A 14,908-nucleotide genomic window follows, 5' to 3' on the forward strand; every position below is an offset into this window, starting at 1 on the left:
AACTAGCGAACAAGGTATTTATCTTTCTAGTTTTAGTTAATGATTATCATAGGTTTATGCATGTGATCCTGGGAATACTAGTGTAGATATTAGATGTCTTAATTCCGCTATAAACACTAGTAGAAGGGTGTAAAACCCAACAGTGGCGTCAGAGCCTCTTGCAATTAGCCTATCTTATCTAAGTTTTGGACCAATTCCATGCTTTCCTAGATAGATTATTGTGTCAAAAGATTTCAAAATTTGTTCTTGAAAAGAGTTTCAAAACCTAAATTTTGATCCAAATTGGTTTGATTAAAAGAGTTGTTTTAAGTTTTTGGAAACTTGTGAAAACAAAATTTGGAAATTTAGAATTGTTCTAAAAAGAATTTGAAATATTTAGAAGTGTTTCAAATTTTGGAAAAAGCAATTTAAAATTGCAACACAAAAAAAAAAAAAAAAAAAGGGGAAACTATTGAGTTTTTTAGAAACTCAATAGGTCCGGCCAGGAAGCTTCCTGGCCGGACCAGTAGCCTGGAGGACGCGTCTGGTAGACGCGTCCCAGATTACTGTTGGATGCGTCTGAGGACGCGTCCAGCTGCTCCAGGTCGCGTCTTCCAGACGCGACCAGTAGCTTAACCAGGACGCGTCTTCCAGACGCGTCCAGTAGCTACTACCAGACGCGTCTTGGAGACGCGTCTGGGGTCCTGTGTGTCTCGGACTAAGTCCGAGACACCTAGTGCTGGTCCGGTCCAGCACCAGATGCGTCTAGGACGCGTCTGGTGCTTGGACTAGCGTCCTGGCTCCGGCCAGGACGAGATCAGGCCTATTGGCCTCGGCTCGGACATGCCGGCCCTATGGGCCGTGCCATATCCGGACCTTGTCCAAGCCCTTTTGTGGGCTTGGGCCTGGACTTGTCTAGGACTTGTCCCGGGTCTTTTCAAGGCTTTTCGGACCACGAAAAGGGACCACTATTCGAGTGGGAGTTTTATCCAAATTTTCTCCCAAAATTCCAATCCAAATATTTCCGAAATTAACCCGGGCCATTCAAGGCCCAAACGGAATTTCTCTTTAAAATCAAATTTTAAAATCAAACCAAGACACACCATTAGTCTAATCTTTTGATGTAGACTTAAGGTGCATACATGACATACGGATGTCGACAAAAGTATCTCCCGGATATACATGCATATATAATTGATAGCCTTGAAATATATTATATGATTGCATGTGATGTGAATGCGGAAACTAGTATGGCCATAGAATTTATTTCTTATTCTTGTTTTGAGCACGGATGGGTGCATGTTTTGTAATAATTTTAATTTCAAGTTTACACGATCTGCGAATCGTTTGAGTCTTGTAATTAGAGTTTAGGGTTTATGAGTCCATTGATGAAACTCAAGGAAGAAATCCAAAGGCGAGTGGGAGAAATCAATGGAGGTTCAAAGACGGAGATCTAGACGAACTAAAAGGCGAAACAAGAAGCAAACCAAAGGAGATTAGATCTTCTAGGTTAGGGGCCATACTAGGATCCATATGTGCTTGATTTACTTTCTCGCGCGCATTTACTTACTTATTTATGCTTTATGTCGTGGATGTTAGTTAGGCTAATTAGTTCACTAAAACGAACGCCAGACTAGCGTAAAAGTCCCTAAAAGTAATTTTGAGTACAGTGCCTATCCAAATTAAGACACTCCTTGCGCCCTTGTTCGAGGAAGGTGGGTCGACCTTCGCAGAGTACCTCCTCTACCTTGGGACATTGCGGGTAGGCCTATAGAAGAGGCCTACATGTCTAAATGGTTCTACTCAACGAGATCAGCAAGAGAGTCTTGGATACTCGAGGCAAAAGGATGGATTTTACACTAAACATGTAATCCATCAACCGAGAATCATATAGTATGATCAGTGAAAGTATTCACTCACCTAAATCAATGGGAATTAAGGGCAGGGCCCTAGTCCGCTTAATCCTTGAGAGATGGGATCTTGGAATCGCATTATTCATCTAGGGACACGTTTTATCTTGAATAATGTGGCAAAAACTTAGGACTTTTTGCAAAAATTATCGAATGTAATACTTAGCAAAATCCTTTTTCTGTTTCATGTAGTTTTACTATGGCAAAAATCAATCTTTTCAACCTATGTTCAATCCTTGATGAGGACAAATTGAACATGGATAACTTCCTTGATTGGGAAAAGAGATTGAGAAGTGTTCTCAAATCTACAAACAAAGAAAGCATACTGGATACCCCTATTCCAAGAATAACTGCGAACTCAAAGGATGAGGAACAAAAGCAGGCCAAAAGTATCCGGATGAAATCAATTTCAGTAACTTGCCTTATGTTGGCAACCATGGAGCCTAATCTTCAAAAGAGATTCAGGAAAATGGATGCGCATACAATCATCCGTCGATTAAGGGACATGTCCCGAAACAAATCACGGTTGAGGAAGTACGGAACTTCTAAGGCAATCCGGAGAGGCATTGGAATGTCTGAATCAAAGAAAGAACTTCAACTGATTCAGAAGAACAAAAGGAAAAAGGAAGGAACTCACGATTCCGACCAAGGTATCTATGTTATCGAAGTTAACTTAGCAAATACATTTGATTCTCAATCCTGGGTATTCGATACCGGATGTGGTGCTCATATCATTTATGATGTGCAGGGCCTTAAGGGAATCAAGTATTTATCTGGAAGGGAGCTTGTCCTACGAGTAGCAAATAGAGCAACGGTTGCTGCGAAAGCTGTAGGAACTTTCAGTCTACCTCTAGAAACTGGTCTAGTTTTAGAACTTCATAATTGCTATTATGTACCCTCTATTTCTAGAAACATTATCTCTGTCTCAGAATTAGACAAAGAGGGATATCACCTATTAATGAAAAACCAGCGTTGTTCTTTATACAAAGGTGAAATGTTTTATACCAGTGCTAAGCTATACAACGGTCTCTATATTACGAATATTGAGAACAAAGTCTTCAACATAGAAACCAATAGGCTACGGTCAGATGATTCAAATCCAAGTTACCTTTGGCATTGTCGTTTGGGTCACATTAACATGACACGCATGAAGAAGCTCCATGGACTTCTAGGTTCGTATAATTTAGAATCATATGACACATGCGAATCATGTTTAATGGGTAAAATGACGAGGTCTTCTTTTAAAGGAAAAGGAGACCGAGCCAAAGAACCCTTGGAACTCATACATACGGATGTATGCGGACCAATGAGTACTCCGGCGAGAGGTAACTATGGCTACTTCATCACGTTCACGGATGACTTCACTCGTTATGGTTACATATACTTGATGAAGCATAAGTCCGAATCGTTTGACATGTTCAAACAATTTCAGAACGAAGTAGAGAATCAACTTGGCAAGAAAATAAAAGCCATTCGATCCGATCGAGGTGGTGAATATTTGAGTTAAGAATTTGACGATCATCTTAGGAGTTGTGGTATAATATCTCAACTCACTCCGCCAGGAACACCCCAGATGAATGGTGTTTCTGAAAGGAGAAATCGCACCTTGTTAGACATGGTTCGATCTATGATGAGTTTAGCAAATCTTCCAAACACGTTCTGGGGGTATGCTCTAGAAACGGCTGCTTTCACACTTAACCGAGCTCCGTCAAAAGCTGTAGAAAAGACGCCATATGAGTTATGGTTTGGAAAGATTCCAAAGCTGTCTTTTCTCAAAGTCTGGGGATGCGAAGTTTATGTAAAACGCTTACAAGGAGACAAACTCGCACCTAAATCAGACAAATGTCTCTTTGTGGGCTATCCAAAAGAGACAAGCTAGGGGTTACTACTTCTACCACGAATCTGAGAACAAAGTGTTTGTTGCTCGAGATGGTGTCTTCCTTGAAAAGGAATTCCTTTCCAAACAGACAAGTAGGAGAAATGTAGATATCGATGAAATTCGATATGAGCAACAAATAAACACAGATATAGAAATATCAAGAGGTTTAGCGGCTCCTATCTATACACAAAGTATGGAAGAGGAGAATGAGGTCGAGAGAGTACCTCCCGCTCAAGTCGAATCAAATTCGCAGGAGACATCTCAACTAGTTGAGAACACTCCAAAAGTTGCTCAGGCCCCTCGTAGATCTCAAAGGCTCCAGGAATTATCTCAGAAAACAGATATCCTACTGTTAGAAGATAATGAGCCGAGTACCTACAACCAAGCTATGACGAGCCCCGACTCCGAAAAATGGCTAAAAGCCATGAGATCGGAAATGGATTCCATGTCAGAAAATCAAGTATGGAACTTGATCGATTTGCCCGATGGAGCAAAACCAATCGGATGCAAATGGGTTTTCAAAGTAAAAACTGACAAGGATGGAAACGTTAGCGTTTTCAAAGCTAGACTCGTGGCAAAAGGATACAAACAGATTCATGGCATAGACTATGATGAAACCTTTTCACCTGTCGCAATGCTTAAATCCATTCGGATCATTCTAGCAATTGCAGCTCATTATGATTATGAGATTTGGCAAATGGATGTCAAAACCGCCTTCCTGAACGGACACATGGAAGAGGATGTGTACATGACACAACCCGAAGGTTTTGTAGATTCCAAAAATGCTGGAAAAGTTTGCAAGCTTAAGAAATCCATTTATGGACTCAAGCAAGCAAGCCGGAGTTGGAATCTTCGATTCGACGAGAAAATCAAAGAATTTGGATTTCTCAAGAATGCAGAAGAATCTTGTGTTTACAAGAAGGTTAGTGGGAGCGACCTAGTTTTCTTAGTCCTTTATGTCGATGACATATTAATCATAGGAAACAATATTCCGATGTTGGAATCAGTTAAAGACTGGCTTCGGAAATGTTTCTCTATGAAGGACTTAGGGGAAGCAGAATACATATTGGGAATCAAGATCTATAGAGATAGATCAAGGAGGATGATCGGACTTAGTCAAGAAACTTATATAGATAAGATTCTTCAACGGTTCTAGATGACAAACTCCAAAAGAGGATTCCTTCCTATGTCACATGGTATGGTGCTTAGCAAAGATCAGTGTCCTAAGAGTCCTGATGAGCTAGCACACATGATGAAAGTACCCTATGCTTCGGCAATAGGATCAATCATGTACGCCATGATCTGCACTCGCCCAGACGTCTCATATGCTTTGAGCATGTGTAGCCGTTACCAATCAAATCCAGGCCAAGCGCACTGGCACGCCGCCAAGAATATCCTAAAGTACCTGAAAAGGACTAAGGATCATTTCCTGGTATATGGCGGGGAAGATACACTAAAAGTTGTAGGCCATGTGGATGCAAGCTTTCAAACGGATAGAGACGACTTCAAATCACAATCTGGGTTCGTCTACTGTCTGAATGGAGGAGCGGTATGAAGGAGTTGAAGGAGATGTCCTTCGACCAAGGTGACAATGCGAACAATTTGTCGGATAGGACAATTGATGTGGAAGATCATCAAGTCCGATTGATTTAGAGATCGTAGAGTTGTAGCTAGAGACCAACTACGATCGTCGAATTACGAAGTAATTCGCGGCTAACTTCGATCGGATCCTACAACGGGTTACACATAAGAGTGACAAATTGATCTAGGATATGACTAGTGGGAGTGAGATATAATCATGGGAGTGTCCCATAAACATATCTCATAGGCCTAAAAAGGAATTAGGCAAAGATAGTACAAAAAGGCCAAAAACAGGGTTTTTGGGCCTAGACCGGTTCGGGTACTTCTAGGACTCGTATTGGGCTGAATTTTGGAGGGTAAGTTGCTGATATAATAAACATTATATCTGCCAATTTTCGTGGTGTTTGGGCACTTCCTCCTTAGGGAATTGAGAAAATACCAATAGTTGCTATTTTCGACTATTTCCCTAAATCTTATTCTAAAGGGTGTTTTAGGAAACCTAAAAAGAGGTGGATTCTTATTAGGGTTCTATATAAACACTCTTAGGGCAGAGAATAAGGTGTGGAATTTCTCTCTAAGCTTTCTTACTCTACCACATCAAGTAGAGAGGAGAAAGTGAGCTAATTCCCAAGCTATCTTCTAGTCAAGCAAGAAGAAGGTCTTCTTATTATCCAACCACCATTGGTGTGCTAGCTATACAACAAGGTGGGAGATCAAATTGATTGCTCGTGTCCCAAGTAGAAGAGCTACACTTGAAGCTCTTGGTCTTCTTCAATCAATTCAACTAGTTCGAGGGAAAAGCGATTAAGGTAATCTACTATCTCCATTAGATTAATTACTAGTTTTGCATGTGATCTTGGGAATACTAGTGTAGACATTAGATGTCATATTTCCGCTATAAACACTAGTAGAAGGGTATAAATCCCAACAGTGGCGTCAGAGCCTCTTGCCATTAACTAGTTTTTGCTAAGAATCGAACTAATTAATATGCTTAATAATTTGAAAATTGAGTTTATAAAAGTATTTTAAAAGATGTTTTTAAAAGTATTTTAAACTCATAATTTGATGGGATTCAATAAATTTTCAAATTGAGAATCAAATTGATGATTAAAAGTGTTTTAAAAGACTCAATTTCATTGAATTTCAAACTAATCCATGCTTGATTATGTTGATAGTTATATTTAAAAAGGTTTTAAACATAAAATTTGATTAATTATGAATTAGATTCAAAGATTTTTTCAAATTGATTTCAAAATTGTTCTTTGAAAATTTCAAAAACCTAGATTTTGATCCAAAATTGGTTTGATTAAGAGTTGTTCTTTAAATTTTGGAAACTTTTGAAAAACAAAGATTTGGAATTTTAGAAGTGTTCTAAAAAGAGTAGTTTTGAGTTTGGGAAACTCTCAAAACAAATTTGGAAAAATTTAAAAAGTTTCTAAAAGTTTTCAAAAATTTTAGAAGTGTTCTAAAAGGAATTTCAAAAATTTAAGAAAAGTTTTAAAATTGGAAAATAGCAACTTAAAGTTGCATAAGAAAAAAAAAAAATTTCTTTTTGGAAACTAGGGTTTTGAAAAACCCTAGTGTCCGGCCAGGAAGCGTCCTGGCCGGACCAGAAGCTCCTGGATGCGTCCTCTGGACGCGTCCAGAGCAGCTGCTGAGACGCGTCTTGAAGACGCGTCTAGGACGCGTCCAGACGCGTCCAGAGCACTCGACCAGACGCGTCTTGAAGACGCGTCTGGGAGGCTCTGGGTGTCTCGGACTAGTCCGAGACACCTAGTGCTGGTCCGGTCCAGTACCAGACACGTCTAGGACGCGTCTGGTACATGGACTAGCGTCCTGGCTCCGGCCAGGACATGCCGGCCCTATGGGCCGTGCTATGTCCGGACCTTGTCCGAGCCCTTTTTGGGCTTGGGCCGGGACTTGTCTAGGACTTGTCCCGGGCTTTTTTCGAGGCTTTTCGGACCACGAAAAGGGACCATCATTCGAGTGGGAGTTTTTGCCAAAAAAATTTCCGATTCCAACCAAATAATTCCAAAATCAATCCGGGCCATCCAATAGCCCAAAACGGATTTCTCTTTAAATTGATTTATGAAATCATTAAGAATCGAACCAATATTTTTTCCGAAATTGATCCGGGCTTTCTCGAGCCCAAAACGGAGTTTTTCTTAAAGATGAGTTTAGAAATCATAAAAGATAAAACCGGAAAGCACCATTAGTAGAATTCTTCGAATTTAGACTTAAGGTCCGTAATGTGACATGTGATGTCAACAAAAGTATCTCCCAAGATAATCATGCATATATAATTCTTAGCCTTGATATATTATATGATTGCATGTGATGTGAATGCGAGAAACTAGTATGGCCATAGATTTATTTCTTTATTCTTGTTTTAAGCACGGATGGGTGCATGCTTTGTAATTAATTTTAATTTCAAGTTTATACGATCTGCGAATCGTTAGAGTCTTGTAATTAGAGTTTAGGGTCTATGAGTCCATTGAAGAAACTCGAGGATGAAATCCAAATTGATCTAGGATATGACTAGTGGGAGTGAGATATAATCATGGGAGTGTCCCATAAACATATCTCATAGGCCTAAAAAGGAATTAGACAAAGATAGTACAAAAAGGCCAAAAACAGGGTTTTTGGGCCTATACCGGTTCGGGTACTTCTAGGACTCGGATTGGGCTGAAGTTTGGAGGGTTAGTTGCTGATATAATAAACATTATATCTGCCAATTTTCGTGGTGTTTGGGCACCTCCTCCTTAGGGAATTGAGAAAATACCAATAGTTGCTATTTTCGACTATTTCCCTAAATCTTATTCTAAAGGGTGTTTTAGGAAACCTAAAAGGAGGTGGATTCTTATTAGGGTTCTATATAAACACTCTTAGGGCAGAGAATAAGGTGTGGAATTTCTCTCTAAGCTTTCTTACTCTACCACATCAAGTAGAGAGGAGAAAGTGAGCTAATTCCCAAGCTATCTTCTAGTCAAGCAAGAAGAAGGTCTTCTTATTATCCAACCACCATTGGTGTGCTAGCTATACAACAAGGTGGGAGATCAAATTGATTGCTCGTGTCCCAAGTAGAGGAGCTACACTTGAAGCTCTTGGTCTTCTTCAATCAATTCAACTAGTTCGAGGGAAAAGCGATTAAGGTAATCTACTATCTCCATTAGATTAATTACTAGTTTTGCATGTGATCCTGGGAATACTAGTGTAGACATTAGATGTCATATTTCCGCTATAAACACTAGTAGAAGGGTATAAATCCTAACACGGTATGTTGGAAAAGTTCCAAGCAGAGCACAGTTGCAGACTCTACCACTGAAGCAGAATACCTAGCGGCCTCGGAAGCTGCAAAGGAAGGAGTTTGGATCAAGAAGTTCCTGATAGAACTTGGTGTCGTACCTGGCATGGAAGAGGGCGTGACTCTCTATTGTGACAACAACGGAGCTATAGCCCAAGCCAAGGAACCAAGAGCGCACCAAAAATCCAAACATATCCAAAGGAAGTACCACTTGATTAGAGAAATCATAGAAAGAAAAGATGTGGTAATTTGCAAGGTTCATACGGATGATAACGTTGCAGATCCGTTAACCAAACCGTTACCTCAGCCCAAACATGATTCACACATGAGGGACATTGGTATAAAGCGCATTGGGGAATGGCAACAAATGTAATTTAGATTCATAATAGAGTTTATGTGCCTAATTACTTACATTCGATAAATAAAATAAAAGAAATTTTATTTTGTCCTTAAAATTTGGTTTGGTATTTTAAGAGACAGTCCACACGATAAAGAAAACGCTCCGAGTAGGCTTGTCAGATACGTGATCTGATGAATGAAACCCTACTAAGTGAACTTGGAGTGATTCATTATCAATTCCCTAGTCCAGGTCATTGCATGGACAACAATGACTCACGAAGACTAGTACGGGAGTCGATGGGATAGCGCAGTTTCATGGGCTACAGGAATAGTGTATTCGATTTGACTACGTGAGTGCATAATAGGGATTATACGCTGGAATAACCCTCAACGTGAGAAGTTCATCCAAAGAATGATGAAATCGTCAAACTTCTCACAAAGACAAGATTGAAGAGATTCCTCAAAACATAAGTGCTCAGCTCATCTTATGTAAGGAATGTCTGACTTTGGTTCCGTTAAACGCCGCGCCGTAAAAGGAGGTTATAAAGGCGGATACTGGGAAGGACAGGATAGACATGAAGTTGAGTGGGAGCGCAATAATGGATTATGTCCTCCTAACCATGTTAGGGTACAGTGTCCTCGGGCCACTTGACGAGCAACAACTGAAAATGCATGGCCGTGCTCAAATGGATTAAAAGTTAATCATTTGTTTTGACAGTTGTACTCGAGATCAAGAAAGTCTGAATGACGTGACGTATCAGATGGGATACTAAGTGACATGGGAATCGAGCATTGTACTTGTTCTAAGTCCAAGTGGGAGTCTGAAGGAGTTGAAGGAGATGTCCTTCGACCAAGGTGACAATGCGAACGATTTGTCGGATAGGACAATTGATGTGGAAGATCATCAAGTCCGATTGATTTAGGGATCGTAGAGTTGTAGCTAGAGACCAACTACGATCGTCGAATTACGGAGTAATTCGCGGCTAACTTCGATCGGATCCTACAACGGGTTACACATAAGAGTGACAAATTGATCTAGGATATGACTAGTGGGAGTGAGATATAATCATGGGAGTGTCCCATAAACATATCTCATAGGCCTAAAAAGGAATTAGGCAAAGATAGTACAAAAGGGCCAAAAACAGGGTTTTTGGGCCTAGACCGGTTCGGGTACTTCTAGGACTCGGATTGGGCTGAATTTTGGAGGGTTAGTTGCTGATATAATAAACATTATATCTGCCAATTTTCGTGGTGTTTGGGCACCTCCTCCTTAGGGAATTGAGAAAATACCAATAGTTGCTATTTTCGACTATTTCCCTAAATCTTATTCTAAAGGGTGTTTTAGGAAACCTAAAAGGAGGTGGATTCTTATTAGGGTTCTATATAAACACTCTTAGGGCAGATAATAAGGTGTGGAATTTCTCTCTAAGCTTTCTTACTCTACCACATCAAGTAGAGAGGAGAAAGTGAGCTAATTCCCATTAACTATCTATCTAGTCAAGAAGAAAGGAGTTCTTCTTCCAACCACCATTGGTGTGCTAGCTATACAACAAGGTGGGAGATCAAATTGTTTGCTCGTGTCCCAAGTAGAGGAGCTACACTTGAAGCTCTTGGTCTTCTCATAAGCAATTGGAAAGGTTCGAGGGAAAACTAGCGAACAAGGTATTTATCTTTCTAGTTTTAATTAATGATTATCATAGGTTTATGCATGTGATCCTGGGAATACTAGTGTAGATATTAGATGTCTTAATTCCGCTATAAACACTAGTAGAAGGGTGTAAAACCCAACAGACCGTTGTTCCCAAGGCGGCTGTGGGTAGTTAGTGTCTCCACAGACAAAAGGAATAAATGTTCTGAAACTAATTTCCAAAGTTTTTTTTTTTTTTTATGAAGGAACTAATTTCCAAGTTTCATACAACATTCTTCAATTGAACAAAAAAAAAAAGTTCTCATACAACATAATAGGTTGGATCCATGAATAATAGTGTGATTACTTTCCAAGATTAATAATAAACTAATTTTGAAATTCATTGCTTCGGTCAAAAAAGTGTGTATTTACACATTAATAATCTAATAAATTTATTTTTTTAGGTTAAATTGAAAATATTTCGTAGAATTTTAGCAGCAAATAATGATCATTTGAACCTAACTTCTTTGATCTTACGCTAGTTTCGTTTTTATGTTGGATCCATGAATATTTAGAGGTTCATGGTGATTTAAAATGGTCCACTGAATCAAAGAAAAAAATTGACAAAATAAAGATTGGCTCACTGAACCAATCTTTAATTTGTCAAATTTTTCTTCGCATATGTTGACCACCTTATACCACTATGAACCTCTAAATATTCAAGAATACATGTACTTTTGGATTGCTCGCCTCGGCTATAGTTAGATTCATTAGTCTCGTGAATCTCATTTAACCTAAAAATGAAGCTACCCCAAAACGAGACCGATAGATTCAAATCGCAGACCTATAAATGATAACTATTTGGAGTCAAAACTCTACGGAATATTTTCAAGTTAATAAAAAAGAGAATGAATTTATGAGAATATTACTGTACAAATACACCATTTTTTCAAGAATCAATGAATCTTAGAAGTAGTTTGACAAAATAAAACCTCAGCCGAGAAGTCCAATCACAGTCGACCCTTACTTTAGGGCTCTATTAGGATCTCTCCTTGATTCTTTATAAGTCGAAAGAATCTCGTCAAGAGAAGCCGATGAAGAAGCTACGATAAAACATTCCATGTCTTTAACCTCTTTGTTGTCTATCACCATTTTTAGGATTTGATTGAGGAGGCGAACCACGGGATCTCTTCTTCTTTGATGATTTCATTTCTCCACTACCAATTGCTAGGTAACTATAAATCTATAAATTTACAAACAACTCAATTGAAATTACAGATCCAACAAGATGACCAATTAATATTTGTAATTTTTTTTGAGATAACCAAGGTTTGTAATAAGTACTATTAAGATATTAAAGTTTCTCACTTTCACTTTATCAATTTTATAGGTCCTCTCTCTCTCTCTCTCTCTCTCTCTCTCTCTAAAACACATAGCAATCTCTTTCTCTTCTCTTTCTCTCTCTCTCTCTCTGAAACACATAGCCATATCTTTCTCTGCTCTCTCTCTCTCTAAACCAGTTGCCAAAAATGGGGAAGACAATCAAGCAAAAAAATTGCAAAACCAGACCAATTCTAACTCTCTCTGTCTCTAATGGGATAAGAGAGCGCTCGTACCATTCTCATACCCACATTCCCCTCCCCTCCCCCATTTTATAAATTCATTTCCATCCTCCTTCCATTTTATAACAGAGTAGGTCTCTTGAGAACGAAAACTAGTTGCGCTCAAGCCAACGAAACCATCCCTGGTAGCGACGACCAGGGGCCTAAGGAGAAGTCCTAGCTAAGCTAGTTGCGCTCAAGCCAACGAAACCAACCCTGGTAGCGAAAGCAACGACTAGTTGCGCTCAAGCCAACGAAACCAGCCCTGGTAGCGAAAGCAACGACCAGGGGTCCAGGGAGAAGTCCTAGCTAAACTAGATGCTCTCGAGCCAATGAAAACAACCCTGGGAGCAACGACCATAATCAGGGGCAAAGTCCAGACCCAAAAAAACATTCAAAGTTGTGCAGTTACACTAATTTGTGCTCTATTTTGCAGAGGAAATTAGTAAGGCTAGGTCATACTAGAATAAGTCTAAATTGATATTTTTGTAGGAACAATCATTCGGAGCATGCGTAGTAAGCTTAGGGGAAATGCATTTGTCAGTTAGGGATGGACTAACTACAATAAATACCTTGTTTGTGAGTATGCAATAATAGGACACTGAAGGTAAGTTCAATCAAAGAAGATGGAAGCAGAAGCATAAAACCGACCCATTATAGTAATAAAAAATAGCAAGACCACGATTCAAGCAGCCGAGAAAAAGAAAGTCAAACATCTAAAATAAGAAACAAACACAGAAACTGAGACGAGTCATGGTTGTTCATCAAAAGGAGAAGGATCACGATGACCGCCAGAGCCAGGCTGGGGGACAGAAAAAGTAGAACCTTCGTCAGAGTCGTCATCCACATGAACCACGGAGGTAAAAGCTTCGAGGTCCCATTCGTCATCACTGAAAGGGAAGTCCTCCTTCAGGCCTCGGTCAGCAGATACAACATCGACAAACATAGCCACCGGATCTTTGTCGATATACGCAGGGGAGAAGAATCCTTGGGAGCATAGAAGCGACGAGCTGCCTCCCAGGCAACTTGACTACCCAGCTTACGCTGCTTCCACTTGATAGCCTATATTTCATCCCCACATTTGAAAGAAGATACTACCTTCGCCTGATTCGCCTCAGCAAGTTCGAAAATGTTTTGGCGAGAAGCTTTGAGGGCAGTATTATCTTTTTCTCTTTGAAGGACCAAAGCGGTCTCCTTCTCCTTAAAAGCCTCGAGTTACTTTTCCAGAACTAAAACACGAGCATCAGACTGAGAGGACTGATGAGCATCACTGGCTCGAGATTGCTCCGCCTCCAGCTTCCCCCACTCTGTTGGGTTTTACACCCTTATACTAATGTCAATGGAGGAAATAAGACATCTAATGTCTACATTAGTATTCCCAGGATCACATGCATAAGCCCATAATAATACTAAGCAAAACTAGAAGATGAATACCTTATTCGTGATGTGACACGAAAATGTCACATTTGGAGAGCCTAACTTAGACTAATTAGTCTTTTTCGAGTGTTATCAATAATATTTTATGTGTTTTTCATGTTAGGTACTTATTTTGGAGTTAAGCGTGTGATTTGGAATAAAAGGAACGAATTGTCACTATCATTTCATGTGCCGAAAACGAGAGAAAAAAACTTCAAATAAATCAAATTACAAGTAGAGGCAATGGCGAGTCCAACGGTGAAGACGGAAGTCAATTCCGAGTTCGGACGAGGAAGTTGTGAAAGATAGAAGCCAAGGTCTTTTCTTGAAGGCACCTCTTTTGGTTCTAATTGTAGAGGCTAGATTAAGGCACTCCCTTGGTCTTTAATTCAAAGCCCAACATCTAAGCCCAAGTTCAAGAATACCCAAAAAAGAAGGAAGGTGTAGAGATTTTATGAGCACCCAATTTGGGACCAAGTCAAAGTAGTCTAAAGACTTAGTCAAGTTGACTAAGTCTAGGGTTTGAACCAAGTTACGTTACTATTCATCTTCTTCTGGATCATCTTCTACCATAGAAACGAGGAAAGAGAGGGAGAAAGAGAAGGCTAAGAGTTTAGGGTTCTTGTTCTTGAAAGAGAGGGTTTGAAGAGAAAGATAAGAGAGAAGGGGAGGTCCGGCCAAGCTAGGTCGGCCTAAGCTTGGCCGGAACAGCAGCAGCTCGGGACTCTTGGGAGCAGCAGCTGCTGCTCGGGCTGTAGCGTCCTCCCGGTCGGAACGAGCAGGGATAGCACGGGAACAACAACGGCAGCACGAGCATGGGAGCTGCTGCATCTGGCCAGACTTGATGCCTCATAGTTCGGGATGGAGCTGCCATGCACGGGATGAAGCTTCTTCGGCTCGGACAAGCACGGGAAGGCCGCACCTAGCTCGGATATCCACGGGACAGCAAGCAACCGACTCGGGCAGTGGCTTCTTGGCCGGACTTTCATGGATTTGGCCGGATTTCATCAACTCTTTGGCCAGAATTTTCATGGTGTTCCGACCACTTTCTTGGCCGGAAACCTTATGGCTTTTATTCCCCATGTTGTTAGCTAGCTTCCCATGTGGTTTGATTTGATTTTGGTTGAAGATTGCTAGAGAGAGAAAGCTAGGGTTTAGCTTTAATGGAGGTTGAGTTCTAAATGGAGAAGATGATGATGGTCACTATGGGGAACCCAGAATTTGCTAAGGGGAGATCGGCTGCAACTAAAAACTCATATTTTCCGACGACCT

At 40.2% G+C, this 14,908-nt stretch overlaps 1 pseudogene across 1 annotated transcript in view; it reads right to left on the reverse strand.

The window, feature by feature from the left end:
* Window positions 1-13,166, reverse strand: part of LOC147544164 (uncharacterized) — a 41,475-nt pseudogene extending 28,309 nt beyond the window's left edge. The window contains exon 1 of the transcript XR_015223545.1: window positions 13,046-13,166. The product of XR_015223545.1 is annotated as an uncharacterized LOC147544164 (transcript). The remainder of the gene's footprint in view (window positions 1-13,045) is intronic.
* Between the last annotated feature and the right edge of the window lie 1,742 nt (window positions 13,167-14,908).

This window comes from Eschscholzia californica, unplaced genomic scaffold (genome assembly GCF_041429995.1).
Source record: "Eschscholzia californica isolate CP2 unplaced genomic scaffold, dmEscCali1.0.p SCAF_4, whole genome shotgun sequence".
In the NCBI taxonomy this organism is placed as follows: domain Eukaryota; kingdom Viridiplantae; phylum Streptophyta; class Magnoliopsida; order Ranunculales; family Papaveraceae; genus Eschscholzia; species Eschscholzia californica.